Source organism: Gymnoscopelus microlampas (assembly GCF_963454915.1).
Source record: "Gymnoscopelus microlampas genome assembly, chromosome: 6".
NCBI classification, from domain to species: domain Eukaryota; kingdom Metazoa; phylum Chordata; class Actinopteri; order Myctophiformes; family Myctophidae; genus Gymnoscopelus; species Gymnoscopelus microlampas.
This window is the reverse complement of record NC_139943.1, coordinates 30,006,356-30,021,629: the sequence shown is the minus strand read 5'-3', so window position 1 is coordinate 30,021,629 and position 15,274 is coordinate 30,006,356. Positions and strand designations below refer to the sequence as shown.

General features: G+C 43.1%; 1 protein-coding gene across 1 annotated transcript in view; it reads left to right on the top strand.

Annotated features, from left to right (window-relative positions):
• The window catches only part of osbpl5 (oxysterol binding protein-like 5), a 107,309-nt gene that overhangs the window by 20,314 nt on the left and 71,721 nt on the right, over nucleotides 1-15,274 (top strand). The window contains exon 2 of the mRNA XM_084060924.1: nucleotides 4,772-4,839. The gene's annotated coding sequence lies outside the window, so the exon portion shown is untranslated. The remainder of the gene's footprint in view (nucleotides 1-4,771; nucleotides 4,840-15,274) is intronic.

Below are 15,274 nucleotides of genomic sequence, written 5' to 3'. Positions count from 1 at the left end.
TGTTTTTGGTCAGTATAGACTAGAGTACCGAAGTCCTGAAGTCAAACACACGTCCCCTGAGTCATGGAGAATGGGAATATGACTGACGTCGAGGATTGTCCTTTCGATAACCGGTCTTGTGCACCAAGTACTCTGATAATGGGTACAGCACTAGCAATTAATCCAAATGCAAATAGCCATACCTCAAAACCTATTTTATGCCCGCCCGCCACGAGCTTGCTATCCGCAGCACGACAAGAGGCCCTGCACGAAGAAGCTGAACCTAAAACTCCTCACCTGTAACTCAAGATTTAAACTTACGTGTTTTTTTTTTAGACTGAACTGGATATTCAAACGTTCTGCTGGCAGCTCTCTCCTGCCAACCCTTCATCCAAACCTCGACAGGCGCACTGTGTTTTTGGCACGCTGCACTGAAGGCTCAATTCGATGCAGTCAATAATCATTAAAACTGACACCTGCGGTACAGCGGCAGGAGTACTATCACGATTCAACCCACGAAAGCACAAGGACGAGAGCGCGGCCAGTATGTATACTCAACACTTTCAACGTGTGGAGGTAGTATATCGTCGCTGTCTGGCACAACGTGTGGAGGTAGTATATCGTCGCTGTCTGCCACAAACCTCCTATCTCCATATTTCAACTTTTTATGGCCTACTTCGTCGCACAAGAGTGTCGCACAAAAATAGTGAAAACAGTCAATGTACAAGCTCACAACGTATCGCGATGCGACACGTTGTGAGCTTGTAGATTGGCTGTTTTCACTGTTTCTGAAAAATGCCGTTCCATTTCCTGAAAAGTAATGGTTTATGGACAATGGACATACAAGGTTTCCACCCGACATCGACGATATCAAAGCGTGCAGGCCAGGTCTGAGTCACTCACAGCATCTCTGGACTTGCAGGAGGTGGATCCAAACCGTCTGCCAATCATCATCACACTGATGTTGCAATGATGAAGACAAAATTGAGCAACTACCCTCTGCATGATTCTGCACTGCAAACACTGCAATACGCAATTTGTTACATGCACATTCTTACCACGCACACACAATCACAATGCTGTTGCTGCTTACAGCACGACACCCGAACTTCCCTCCGCCGATCGATAACGATTTATCTTCTTACTAGATAGTGAAACAGTGAAATGGAAATGCATCGACTGTCTCGCTCAAGCCCATAAATATGAGGAGATTGCCTGTCCTCACATTAGAACCCACAAGAGCCAGCTGTGGATTGTGTGTGTGTGTGTGTGTGTGTGTGTGTGTGTGTGTGTGTGTGTGTGTGTGTGTGTGTATCCAGTAACCTTCTCCCAGCAGACCACTTGTCCAATTATTGCCTTCAAACCTGACACAAAAAAAACGTCAATGAGTCTGGTGTTTGAACTGCCTACAAAAAGGAAATGGCGGAGGAGGTAGAGCGGCCGCTAGGGAACGAAGTGTCCTTGAGCAAGACACTGAACCCCTAATTGCTTCCGATGAACAGGTTGGTGCCTTGCACAGTTCCCTCCGCCATCGGTGTATGAATGTGTGTGAATGGGTGAACCAATCATTGCAAAGCGCCTTGGATAAATGCGCTATATAAATGCACCATTTACCATTGAATAACTTTGTTTTGATAATTAAATAACCTTCTGCATTCATAACGAATTCTTAAACGACTTCTGCTTTTCAGAAAACAAAGGTACATCGCTGCCTACATCTATAAATGATCAGTTGCACTTAAAGGTGATGGGGACAGTTGCGAACATCACAAAAACAGAATCAGGCAACAGAACCAAGGTGCAGCCACTTTACATCCTTTCCGAGCGAGGGGATCATTGTAGGACAAACAGTAGCACAAAGAGGAGAATCAAGACTGAAATAGCGTAATGTATATTTGACTGTAAACCACATCACATTCTGGCTCACAGTATCTCCCTCGTCCTGTCTACACGTTAGGCCACATCATACGTGGGCCGAGTCTCGCCAGAAAAATCCACACCCTACCTAGGGAAATAAGTAGTAGGTGTAATAGTTCGATTCCATCCTCTCCTCTAGTGCACTGGGTCTCTCGACTCTCGCTGCCTCTGTGTCTTAAATTACCCTCTTCCTTCTCATTCTTTTTTTTCTCCTTTTCTCTTCCTTCCCCCCTTATTTCTTCCATTCCCTTTTCTCTTCTGGTTCTCAGCCTGGAGCGCCGCTGGCTCAGGGATTCTCTCTCAGACTCGGTTCACGTCGTATTTAGTTTAGATGAACTCTCTGGCCGCCGCTCCCCCACACTCTCTGGTACTTAAAGGCACACATTCTGGCCCTGCAGCCCAGAGCGTCTCAATGGGTTTTGTTTTTATGTTGTTAGGCTTAACGATTCAGATCTCTCACACCTTAATGTCTGATCTCTTGTACATAGCTGCTGCTGCCCAGTACATAAATGTAGATCCAAAACGACAGGTGGTGGTAGCTGGGATGAGCAGCAAGTGTTAAAGCAGCAACAGAACAGACAGCAGTAGGTAGCAGCAAACGGCAAGCAAGGAATGAGCAATGCAATTTGCCCATTTAAATAGGGTGGTCTATTATGAAGTGATTATGTGATTGGTTGAGAATGGAAGCGTGGAGCTGAAACCGACCAATGATCGGCCAGCAAGCAACTGCACTGAGTTCCCTGACAGAACTTGCTCTGCGCATGTCTGTACCAAGCGTGACACTCATATATCCTAAGATTTTTGCCCATCCTTGACATGTTTCTCTTTTACTGTTTGATTTCTTTTTAGCCTTGCTCTCCCTGTCCCCCCGGCCTCTTTTTCTTTTTCTCTTCATGAAAACATCAAAAACGATGGAGCTTGCACACCAAAAAACTAATTTTACCCACGTCCTCACACCTGTAAACCTGTGATGTGACAATAACGTTTATTCTGATTCTGATGGAAAAAACCTAGAAGTTAAGTCATGGGTTTTGTGTGGACATACATAGCCTATATTTTGTCAGTGATTTGGGTTTTTCAATGCCTTGCTGGTATCTTTTAACTATTTAGTTAAAAGATCCTGGTGGGCATAATAGGTGAACATTTTGGAAAAAATAGCAGTTGTGAGCTTGAAGATTTTCTGCCAAGAGATTTGGTGCAGAGGGTAAAAAGGTGAGATCAAGTACAGTACAGTAATAATAGAGACCCATGGTCAAATAAGTATATCGTCTCTTTCGGGGTGGAAACCTCATATATCCAAAACGTTTACTTTTCATGATAAAAAATCAAAAATAGTAGAAATTGCAGATTGTCAAGCTTGCGCCGCGTTTCGAGCTGGCAGATCTGTTAGTTTTTATTCTTTTGTGTGACGCTGTACTATGATCAAGTAGGGCATTACTTTACGAAAAGAACCACAAATTTGAATATGGAGGTTTCTGCCCGACAGCAACTGTATACGTGATTCAAGTTCACCCTTCAGTGTTTAGAATATTGCATTTGCAAGAGCAGTATTTGATGGGGTCAGATCCACCGTAATGAGTTCCAGTGACAGAGGGTCTTAATCACAACTCGGCATGTCTGGGTTTTACTAGAGAAAAAGTCAGCTGCGCTGTGGTTGGTCCATGGTTTGTACATTTATATAGGAAACTGAGCACTAGACACAAATTAGATATTGGGACAAAGTGGTTCAGTCATGAGATTTCATTTGACTTAATTCCATGCATTATGTCCATCATGCATTTTTTTTCTCCTTCCCCTTAGTGCCCCAGACTTTAGATATCTATCTATCTAATCATCTAGCTACTGTGAGACCATGTTTTTAGTGGGAGCGCATGTCTGCGATACTGTATGGCTTATCACACTTGCCCAGCTGTTCCACAATGCATTGTTCTGGGGCATGTACAGGATTAAGCAGGGTTCAGAGACGGGGAAGAACATTTACTGTTGAAACCGTAATCAATGCACAGGAGGCAGCAGCACTTACAATGCAGTAAACGTCTACGCTATGATAATGAGAGACAAAATGTTTCAATTAGAAGTGAGCAGCAACTTCCAGTTATATGCAAACGTCTGACTTGTCTGCTGGAGTCACCCGACTCAATAAATCCTCATGGCTTTCCCTTCTAACTAGGGTGTGTTTGTTTAGTATGAGAACAGTAGTGATCTAGGAGGTGTGTTTGTGTGTGTGTGTGTGTGTGTGTGTGTGTGTGTGTGTGTGTGTGTGTGTGTGTGTGTGTGCGTGTGCGTGTGGTTAGGCTGTAACTGCCACTGTAGCCGTGTTGACTCAGTAAACACTATGCACTCTGAATAGAACCCTGTTTCCTCGCATGAAATAGTTCCCAAAAAAGGAGCACTTCTATCACTGCTCGCTGACGAAAGGCCCGGCTAATGACTTTTTCAGGGCTTCAATTATGCTCTAATTCAGTCGGACGCTGGCATGATGGACGGATTAAGTAGGTCTCTAGCTGCTGTAGCTTCAAAAGCCTGCAGTGTGTTAACCGTCGACTGACAATGATTGACTTGACAGTGTTGTTTGCATGCACTTTCACAAGGCAAACTGGCTGGGCTGTGTGCTTGCTTGCTTGGCCCAGGGTGATGGTAGTGTGCTCCAAGCCTAGACGCCATGGGACTGGGTGGGTGGGGTGGGTGGGACCCCTCTCTCTCTCTTTCTCTCTCTCTCTCTCCCGCCCTCCCCGGCGTGACTCTGGCGGTGGTGTGACCAGAAGGGAGGGATGGAAGGAAGGGAGGTAGGAGGAAGGGAATGTGTTTTCCTGTGTATGTGTGTGTGAGTCCGAATGAAGCCTTATTCTCCGTTTGTACTTCTCTCTGTCTGCAGGTGAGACGAGCTGCTTCCCAACTGAGGCCTTCTGGATGCGGTTGCCCCCACCACGGTCCAGGTGAAAGGTAAGCTGAGCCCTCACCTGTGTGTCGACCTGACCTAGCACTCTGATGCACTCAATAATTCACACGCCCCCGTTCAAGCAGGGCTCATTGCCATCTATTGAAGTTAGTTAATCACACGGTTTGCATAATGTAATTCACTCAGGGCTTTCTAATAGTGGCTCCACACGCAAAGCCCAGTTTAATGGGCATGTGTCTGTGTTTGATTTGTGGGTCAGGGTTCTGTCTGGGGTGTCAGTCTACTTTCAAGCAATATGGCAATGCAGGCGATGGTGCTTTTGGCACCCCAGCTTCCTGAGAGGGGTGACTTGATTTTAGAGCAGGACGGCATATAAATAGGACATTTCCCCATAGGGGTATAGTACACTTACTTCTTCTATCTGTCTGCCAGTATATTTTCTTTTTCTTTTTTTGCACTAGCTATTTGGACCACATAATTCTCTTAGGAGGGACAGTAAAATCTCAAGTTTACTCTTCCCACCAGGCCAGCGTTTCACTTGAGTGCAGAGGAAAGATCAGACTGAATCGAGACCAGGGGTTGGCACTAGTGTGCGGCCTATGCGTTGGTGGTGGGCGGCCGGACAGCCGACGTTTGGAGTTGCACTCGGTCAGAGCTGCTGGACTCTGAGCAGACTTGGTGCGATGGTGAGAAAGAGCGCAAACCTACACAGAGCTTCTTTATGCGGCGTCCTCAAAGAGGAACTTTTCCTGGAGTGTTTGTCACCTTTGATATAATACAGCGGTAGAAAGATGGTTCTCAAAGTGGGGTCCAGCTACCCCCGGGGGTCCTTGAGGGGGTTCCAGGGGGTACCCAGCAAAATTTAACTTTAACCCTATTTTATACTTTGGCTATTCAAAAGTTTTCAATTTTTTTCAAGATTTTTCAAAATGTTTCAGAATAATTTTGAAAACTTTTAACACAAACGTTCTCTTATGGGGGCCCCTGCCACAAAACATTTTCAGATGGGAGGTCTGCAGCCAAATACATATCAAATTTGCGAGTCCTTGACATGAAAATGTTTGAGAACCACATATTATGTATACACAGATCCGTTTTATTTGTATTTATGTATTTATTTATTTGACAGCAGTTGGAGTTCTCTCTAGGGCAGCTCAGTGTTCCAGGGTCTTCATCGTGTGCATTGATTGGTTTGGTAAACAACGGCAGCAGGCCAGCTGTTCAGCACATGATGTGCTCTGACTTGGGCTCTGACGATGGAAACCAGGTGTCAGTGTTTACGCTAACAAGCAGCTAGTCTTGAGAGGGACCAGTGGTGGAAAGTAACTAAGTACTGTACTCAAGTACAATTTGAGATATTCTTTACTTTACTGGAGTATTTCCAATTTTCAGTATTTTAACTTGTACTCCACTACATCTTAGAGACAAATATTATACTTTTACTCCACTACAATTATTAGAAAACTTTAGTTACTGGTTACTTTGTAGATTTTGATTATTATTACAAAAGCACTTCAGAGTCAGACCTGTATACTTTGGCAATTTGAAAATAGACGATCTACAAGCTCACAATGTGTCGCTTAGCGACGCGCAGTGAGCTTGTACATCTGCTATTTTTGAATAGCCAAAGTATAAAATATGGATAAAATGGTTAAAATGATTGCTATACTAATGTAGCTGGGGACCTCCTGGTATCCCCCCCAAGGACCCCACAGTGAGAACCAATGCCCTAAGGGTAGTAAGGTGGCAACAGGCTGTGGTTTTGGTCAGTTGGGAGAGAAAAGCAGCACTTGGCCTCTCATATCAGTCAGGAAGTGTTTACATTCGGCCGCCTCTCCCGCCTGGCTTGTTTGTCTTGGCACGTGAAGCAGCGCGAACAGTTATGAGATTTACCAGAAAATTACACATTAACCAGGGTAGCAGTAACAGCCCTCGCCACTCACTCACACAAACACACCATCTTGAACTTCTATATTTGCGAGAACACTTTCGCCTGATTACGATCGACTACGTTCATTTCCCTAATCTTAAACAGTACCCTTAAACCTGTAAAATAATAATAATAATAATAATAATAATACATTTCATTTATAACGCACTTTACATTCTTGCAAATCTCAAAGCCCCTTTGAAAATTAAAGATTGTTCCCACATCTTTCGCTCCTTTATGAGTACGTTCAGTCCTCACAAGGATAGAAGTACACGTACACGAACACACAGAGCTTCTCTGATTTACTATGGTATTTAAATGCTTTTTTATGGCAAAGCTAAGATTAGACTTATAGATAATATCCTTCATGGTTTATTATAATGATAAGAGCCCTTCCCGCTCTGCCCATGGGTTCCATTAATAAGTCATCGTTCATTACACACCCACGGTGTCCATGTACTGGCCTGCTCCTCTCCCACGTAAACACACACATCAGGGTCAACAACAGATGGAATATGGATTACATTTTTATGTCCAATCTGTCACATATAAGACTCAGTCACCCAATAAGTATGAAGTTCACTGCAGAACTTGTGATTTGAAAAACAGAAAGTTGTAGGAAGTTGTAAGATTATCCCTGTTCTAACATCCAACAAGACCAGCTCAGTTCGTTCGTTAGCCCTTCCTTCACTTATTAAAGTCCCTCTTCCATGTCAGCTTCGCCGTCTTCTCGTGACTGAGCATTTTCTTTCCTTCTTTTTTTCGGTCCTTTGAACTTGGGGCCAGACTTTGCATTGAACCTCTCTTTGATGGACTTCTTCCCTTTCTCTCTCTGTCGAGGTCTGGTTCCTACTTACAAGGTAATTGTTGATCTTATCTGTCGGTAGACACACACACACACACACACACACACACACACACACACACACACACACACACACACACACACACACACACACACACACACACACACACACACACACACACACACACACACACACACACACACACACACACACACACACACACACACACACACACTCCCTTGAGGTTGAGTCCAACTCAGACCTGCTGCTGTGGGAACTTGGAAAGACGCAAAGTCATGTGGGCCACGGCTGGCTGAAGAATCATTAGTCACTGATTAACTCTAAACAGCTAATTATAAACCAGAGCTTCAATATTACAGAATGACACATGATAATAAAACAAGTTAGTGGCGAGGGTCAAGGTTACGGACTGCATTTTAACACATTAAAACCTGAAGCTGATTTAAAAAAATGCCTTCTAAACAGTTTTCTGGAAAACCCATGTTGCTACAGTATATATCGTCGCTGTCAGGCAGAAACTTCTTAAACCATTGTTTTTTTTGTAAATTAATGCCCTACTTGATCATACTACAGCGTCACACAAAAGCATCAAAAGCAGCAGATCTGCAAGCTCGAAACGTGGCGCAAAGCGTCACGTTTTGAGCTTGTCGATCTGCTACTTTGGTGCTTTTGAATTTGAATCCTGAAAAGTAACAGTTTTGGACATGTGAGGTTTCCACCCGACAGAGACCATATATAGCAAAAAATCCAAAATGGCACAGATGCTTTCCCGGGTTGAATGGGTTAACTGTATTTCTTCACAATAATATCAGACGGTAGATTTTGACCTCGTGATTGCTCATTAAAATAAAATCAATCATATTGGGAGAACTCATCGCCTTTGAAACGCCAGTCGTGTCCAGCTTCAAAAACGTTTCATTTGGCTCTGACCTTGGAATATTGAAGCCCAGGAGAAATATAATTTCCTGTTGAGCGTCTGGCAGAATAAATCACGGCTGGAGTACGAACTTGGCCAGCATGTTTTGTTACTAGTGCTAAATTGCTTTTTTGCATGAGGTATCATTGTACAGCTTAATTCACAGAGCGACGCGTCGAGTACCCCTTTTGATCAGGAAAAGCCTCGCTTAACCCATTCAATCCGGGAACACATTTGTGTAATTTTAAATGCCTTTGGCTATTGAAAAATAGCAGATATACGGCACCGAGTGCCGCGCTATGAGCTTGTAGATATGCTATTTTCTTTTTAAATCGTGGAAAATCTTTGAACATGTATTTTTTTAAAGCGAACATTTGTAAAATATTTTGTTCCAGGGACCTTCAGAAGCAAACATTTTAGTTAAAAATTGCCGCACTACGAGCTTGTAGATCTGCTTTTTTCGAATTGCCAAAGTATAAAATAATGGTTATAGTTCAAATCTGAAATGACACAGATGCGTTCATGGTATTGAATGGGTTAATGAGCACAATGCAGTCGGGAGACTCATGTTTATTCATAGTTTAGTCGTGCTTTGTCTTTGATCTCACCGCCTCTTCCTCTTCACCAATGACAGGAAGAAACCAATCAAGGGCCTTATTGTCTTCCTTTCTGAGGCACCATAATGAAGACGTGCGCAAAAAAAAATCACACTTTGTTTGCCAGGCGAGCTGTGATATTTCTGGTTTGTCTTCATCATTGTGCGTCAGCAGGAAGCAGAATAGGGCGACGCCCTGTACCTTTGGACCTTTCGCTGTTAATGATGTTCTTGGGGATGATCTTAAAGCACAATGGCTTCTGTCTCTGCTTCTGTATTGAGACAGGGCGCGCGCACTCTCTTTTTTTTGTATCTTTGAGGACTGTGTGCTGCTCGTTGACTAAACAAGGTAGTGGTTTAGTCAAACCACTAAAACTGACCTCCGCTGTTAATGACGTTCTTAAGGATGATCTCATGGATTCAAGAGTTCTCAGTCGCCACGACTGATTTCAGTCATTTGGATTCCATATGAAGCCAGCATGTCTTCGTGGAAGCATGTTGCGTGGCGAAAATAGAAAAAAAAAAAATGTGGTTATTATTTTAACAATAGAGCATTTGAAGTGGTCAAACTAGCAATATGTTCTGAAGCATCTTCCAAAAACCCTAATGGTCTCGGATATTTCATAAAAAGCAAAGGTTAAAGCCTCAATCTGTGATTTCTTCACCTGGTTGGCAGTAACAACAGGAACAATTAGTAAATCATCATCATTTTACATATTGTGTTAATTGTTTTGGAAACTAGTGTGTGGGGCTCACAGCTTCACAAATCGCACATTAGGAACTTGGGCGTACAGTTTTTCAGTCCTTGGATTTTATTTTGCTTTAATCCATGTAATCTCCAGCTAAAGCACAATAGCTTCTAGTCTCTGCTTCTGTATTTAGACAGCTCCCGCACTCTTGTTTTTGAGTTTTTTGGGCCTGTGTGCTGTGCTTGTTGACTAAACCGAGCTGGCATCTGGCAGCTAGAGCCCCTCGCCATATGCTGACGGACTCCATCAGTCTTCTCTCTGCCCCCATATTGAATTGCAGTCGTGTTCATTCGATTAGCACTCAAAGGCTGCAGGCCTATATAATCCTGTGTATCTGTCAGTGAAAAGCAGCTCCTGCCTGCCAGCCAGCTTCTATAAAAAACATCGCGTCTGTCAGTTATATAGGGGCGTCGAGGGACAAGGGAAATGAGACGGGAGGGGTGGACCGTTTTGGGCGAGAGAGGTGCTCATTTGCACCCGGAAAAGAACGCGTCGGTATCGTTTGCTGCCTGATCAATTAGGGCCACTATGGAAACGAGCCCCCTGGGGGCTTTCTTGTTCTCCTATTAGGATAACCTTTGACTGTACTACATGTACTGTTGTCAAACTGGTTAATAAAGTATTCAATCAATCAAATGCAGCTGGGGACTGGGACAGGCCTGGGGGGGGGCAGGCAATGTAACAATGTGGGTACCGTTCGTTAACAGTGGACGGACACGGCTATAGATCTATTATACCCAGGCATTGAATTACTTGGCAGAAAACACATTGCATAAAGTCAACCCCCCCCCGAACAAGACAAGACCATATCAACCACTTTTTAAACGTGGCATCCCTATTTTGGGCATGTCATAAAATGTCAGGAATTGTCCAAAAAAAGCAGGTCTGATTCATAGGTTCAGGGCCAGGGACGTGCACAGATAGACTCTAGGTGGTGCTAGAGCACCTGCCCTTTGCCCTCTTGACCAGAAGTGCCCTTTTGAAAAAAAGGGGAAAAAATGTTTTTTTTCCTTCAGTTTACACCAGGTGTCTTCAACAGGGGGTCCGGGACCCCTAGGGGGTCCTCAGAGTTACTACAGGGGCCAAATACAGCGCCAAATCTTTACGTGATATGATTTTTCTTTTTACCATAACCACTCGAAACCTAGCATCCCTTTTCTGAGGAGAACTGTAGCCAAACATAGCAGATCTACAAGCCCACAACGCCTCGCGCTGCGAGGCGTTGTGGGCTTGTAGATCGGCTATTTTTGGCAAAGAGGTGTAGGTGTAAAGGGAAAAAAGCCCCTCAAAATGTCTGTGCACGCCACTGTTCAGGGCCATGCAGTTATTACACTGCATGGCCCGAGAAGCAGCCCGCAGAAAGAGAAAAGAAAGAGACAAGAGAAAAAGCACAGGACAAGACAAAGAAGACTAGACCAGGACAACAGGAACTCAGTTACACAGTCAGTGATTGATTTTATTTGGTGACATTACATAAAAAGAGCACTGTAGCACTTCCTGACATACAGTCATAGCATCACCGAGGATAGAGACACAATAAAGCCCCCTGGGGCGTATTTTAGATTGGAACAATTGAACGTCAGGGTATAGTAGCAGCAGCAGCAGCAGGGCAAACTAAGGATACGAGCTCACAACGCCGTCGCAACGCCTCGTGAGCTTGTAGATTGGCAAGTTTTGCCACGTGACACCGTCATACGACTGTAAAATATGGTTTGAGTGGTTAATACTGTACAATGCATTGTTATGAATGATTCTCATCTAGCTGCGTCCTGGGGACATGAGGTTATAGGGCAGCTCTCAGTGCCAGTGTCATATTAACAGCAACTTCGTTTTTTTTCGTGCAATTTTGATGAGGATTAATCCATTAAGACCGGGAACGCATCTGTGTCATTTTACGATTTCTTTGGCTATAAAAAAAATAGCCGATATACAAGATATACGCGCTATGAGGTTGTAGATCTGCTATTTTACAAAGATCTTGAACATTTTTGCAAATATTTGAATACATATATATTTTGGAAACAACATTTGTAGCTGAAATCTTTGCTTCTTGGTCCCTCGAACAACATATTTTTATGGGGATCGGCGGCCAAAATCACATCATTTTGGGTGGTCCTTGACAAGAAAAAGTTTGAGTACCACTGCTATAGTAACAGCAGTTTTCCAGAAAAAATAAGACATTTGTTGAGACATTTGATATTTACAAATGTTGACTTTAAAAATTGCAGATCTACAAGCACATAGCGCTATGAGCTTGTACTGTATATCTAACATTTTTTGAATAACCAAAGAAATCTAAAAATGACACAGATTCCCGTTCCCGATCTTAATGGGTTAATACTGTATAATGCATTGTTATGAATGATTCTCATCTAGCGTCCCAGGGACATGAGGTTATAGGGCAGCTCTCAGTGCCAGTGTCATAATAACAGCAACTTTTGTTGTTTTGTGCAATTTTGATGAGGATTAAAAGTGGGACAAGACAGAGAGAAGACCTGAAACCACTGTTGACAGCAGTCACAGTAACCGGAGCACAGTGGCTGTTTAGCCATCGGGACCTTATAGCGAAAGCCTAGCTGTGCACTGCAGCGTAACTTAGCGTTCATTCAAGTTTTCGGGGCCGGCGGCTTGTGACACGGCTATCAAGTGGCTGCTCAAGACAAAGGGCAAGAACTCGCACTCTTTAGCGACAGCGATCCCTGGCACAAAACATTTTCAGATGGGGGTCCGCGTCCAAATATATATAAATGGTAGATGGTGCCTTTATATAGCGCTTTCATGGAAATCGCTTTACATAGATTGTGCATTACATTCACCCATTCGCACACCGATGGCGGAGGAAACCATGCAAGGCACCAACCTGTTCATCAGGAGCACTTAGGGGTTCAGCGTTTTGCTCAAGAACACTTCGACACTAACTCTGGGAGAGCCCGGGATCGAACTGGGAACCTCACGGTTTCCACGGTTCCCATCCGGCCGCTCTTTCGGCCACTCTGAGCCACTGCCGCCCCTATAGAGCGTCGCAGTTCCCGCCCACTTCCTGGTGCCGGAAGTAAATACTCAATGCATTTTTCCCATTGACTTTTACAAAGATATTTATATAAATTAATTTAAGCCTAGAATCAAGCTATCCAGGATACTGGTGAATCATGACCATAAAACGTTTGATTCTGTGAAAAAACTTTTTTGAAAACGGCAAAACAAAGGGTATTTATTAAATATAGTATATCATATCATTAAATATAAAATAAAAAAAAATCACAGAAAAAAAGGTTTTATGGTCATGATTCACCAGGATCCTGGATGGCTTGATTCTAGGCTTAAATTGATTGATATAAATATTTTTGGAAAAGTCAATGGGAAAAATGCATCGAGTATTTACTTCCGGCACCAGGAAGTGGCGGAACTGCGACGCTCTATATATCAATTTAGGGGGTCCTTGACACGTACAAGTTTGAGAACTACATTTAGAAGGCATAAGTAGAATCGGCCTCAGGTGTTAATGGGTTAAAAAACCATGAAGGTGTCTTCCTGTTGTGGCAGTGTCTATTTATTTACTTCACTTTGTATGTGTGTGGGGGTGGAGGGGGGGGGGTGCAGGCTGGCGCCCAATGGCTATTGGTGGCCCAATAGTTGCTGTGGTTTGCCAGAATTCCTCTTTGGGGCCTTTTTAATGGAGTTTCTTCTTTAAGAATGGACTGGCAGTTTATGCCTCTTTCTCTCTCCTCTCTCCTCTCTCCTCTCTTCTTCTCTCTTCTCTCTTTTCTCTTTTCTCTCTCTCTCACACCTCTGAGGAAGGGGTTCGTTGCTGACTGTCGGGTGTAAACCTTGTATGTCCAAAAAACTGTTAATACTTTAGCTCTTGTCAATATTTTTTATTTGTTGAATATTTTTAAAAACCCACAGACAAGTCTGTATCTGCTAGCTCAACAGCAGATCCAAAAGCTCAAGCACACGTTTTGAGCTTGTGGATCTGCTACTTTTAAATGTTGATGCTTTTGTGTGACGCTGCAGTATGATCAAGTAGGGCGTTAATTTGTGAAAACACAAAAAGTAAAAATACAGAGATAAGAGATTTCTGCCCGACAGCGACGCTTTGGAACAGCTCCCATGGTGTGAGGAGGTGGAGGGCCTGTTTAGTTCCTCTCTCGTCTCTAAGATGTTGTCAGCTCCAGTCAGTCTGCCAGACACAAGGGTCCGATTGAAAGGAGAGTGAGAGTGATTTAAAAGCTACCCTGCGAGGAATATTATCAGGCTCTCCATTCAACCAGAATGGGACCCTGTAAAACAGCCTAATAGGAGCTAGGGACTTCAACTTCCTCCTGTTTTAACCCATTCAATCCGGGAACGCTTCTTCTTAAGATTATTTGTCTATTCAAAAATAGCAGATATACACGCTTTTTTCTTTTTTCAAAAAGACATTTGTAGAATCCCCCAGAAGCAAAGATTTGAGTTACAAACGCTTGAAAAAAATATACATTCAAAGAAATCTTAAAATGACACAGATGTGTTCCCGGATCGAAAGGGCTAAAATGAGGCTCTATATCGGCGGTCATGCTTGAGGGAAACTGCAGTCCAACGAGACAAGACACCATTCAGTATCTGAGCTCATGCTATCACCATAAGCTTCTTACCTTCAGATACGGAAACTTGATTTGAGTCGTGGATTAAAGCTCTCAGTCGCCAGTCGACTGATTTCAGTCATCTGGATTCCATAGAAGTCACCATGTCTATGTAAATGCACATTGGCTATTTTAGGTTATTAGTTATTTCAACTCATTGACTGCCAGAGTTAGAATATTATTAATATTATTCTTCCACGATGATCCACCCGCCGATCACTTTAAAAGACGTAGTAGAGTTTTGTAGAATATGAGAAAGAAATCTGTGCCGTCATGATAATCCGTTCCATAGTTATTGGCAGTTTGCCAAAAAGCAACAGAAAGCAGAGACATTTTTATTTTTATAAATCCTATACACGGTAACTAAACCATCTTGATTTTGTTGTGATTACGTGATCTTTGGCTGTACTCTTCCCCATCATCAGCAACATCATTCACAGGCTGCAGAAGAGCGCCCGCCCTCTATCGTAAACCACTGAAAACACCACATGACCAGTGACTCGTCAATGGCGGTGTGAGCCTTGGATTGAAATGACAAGTATACTCATCAATGGCAATGAGTTAAGATGAAAGAGTATTTGAAGTGGTCAAACTAGCAATAGAATACATGTTACGGTAATATTCCGTATTAAACCCTAATGGTCTCAGATAGTTCATAAAAAGCGTAGTTTCGCACGGTGTTTCGAGCTTGCTCATCTGCTACTTTTTTTTTGAACAAAGACATTTATTTGCTTTTTTGCAGGGAAATTTCACAATGTACAATTTTTTTTTCAGCAAATAAACTAAAATAAAAAACAGAAAAACAAAATAGAAAAAAAAAAACAGGACAGTTTGGCAGAC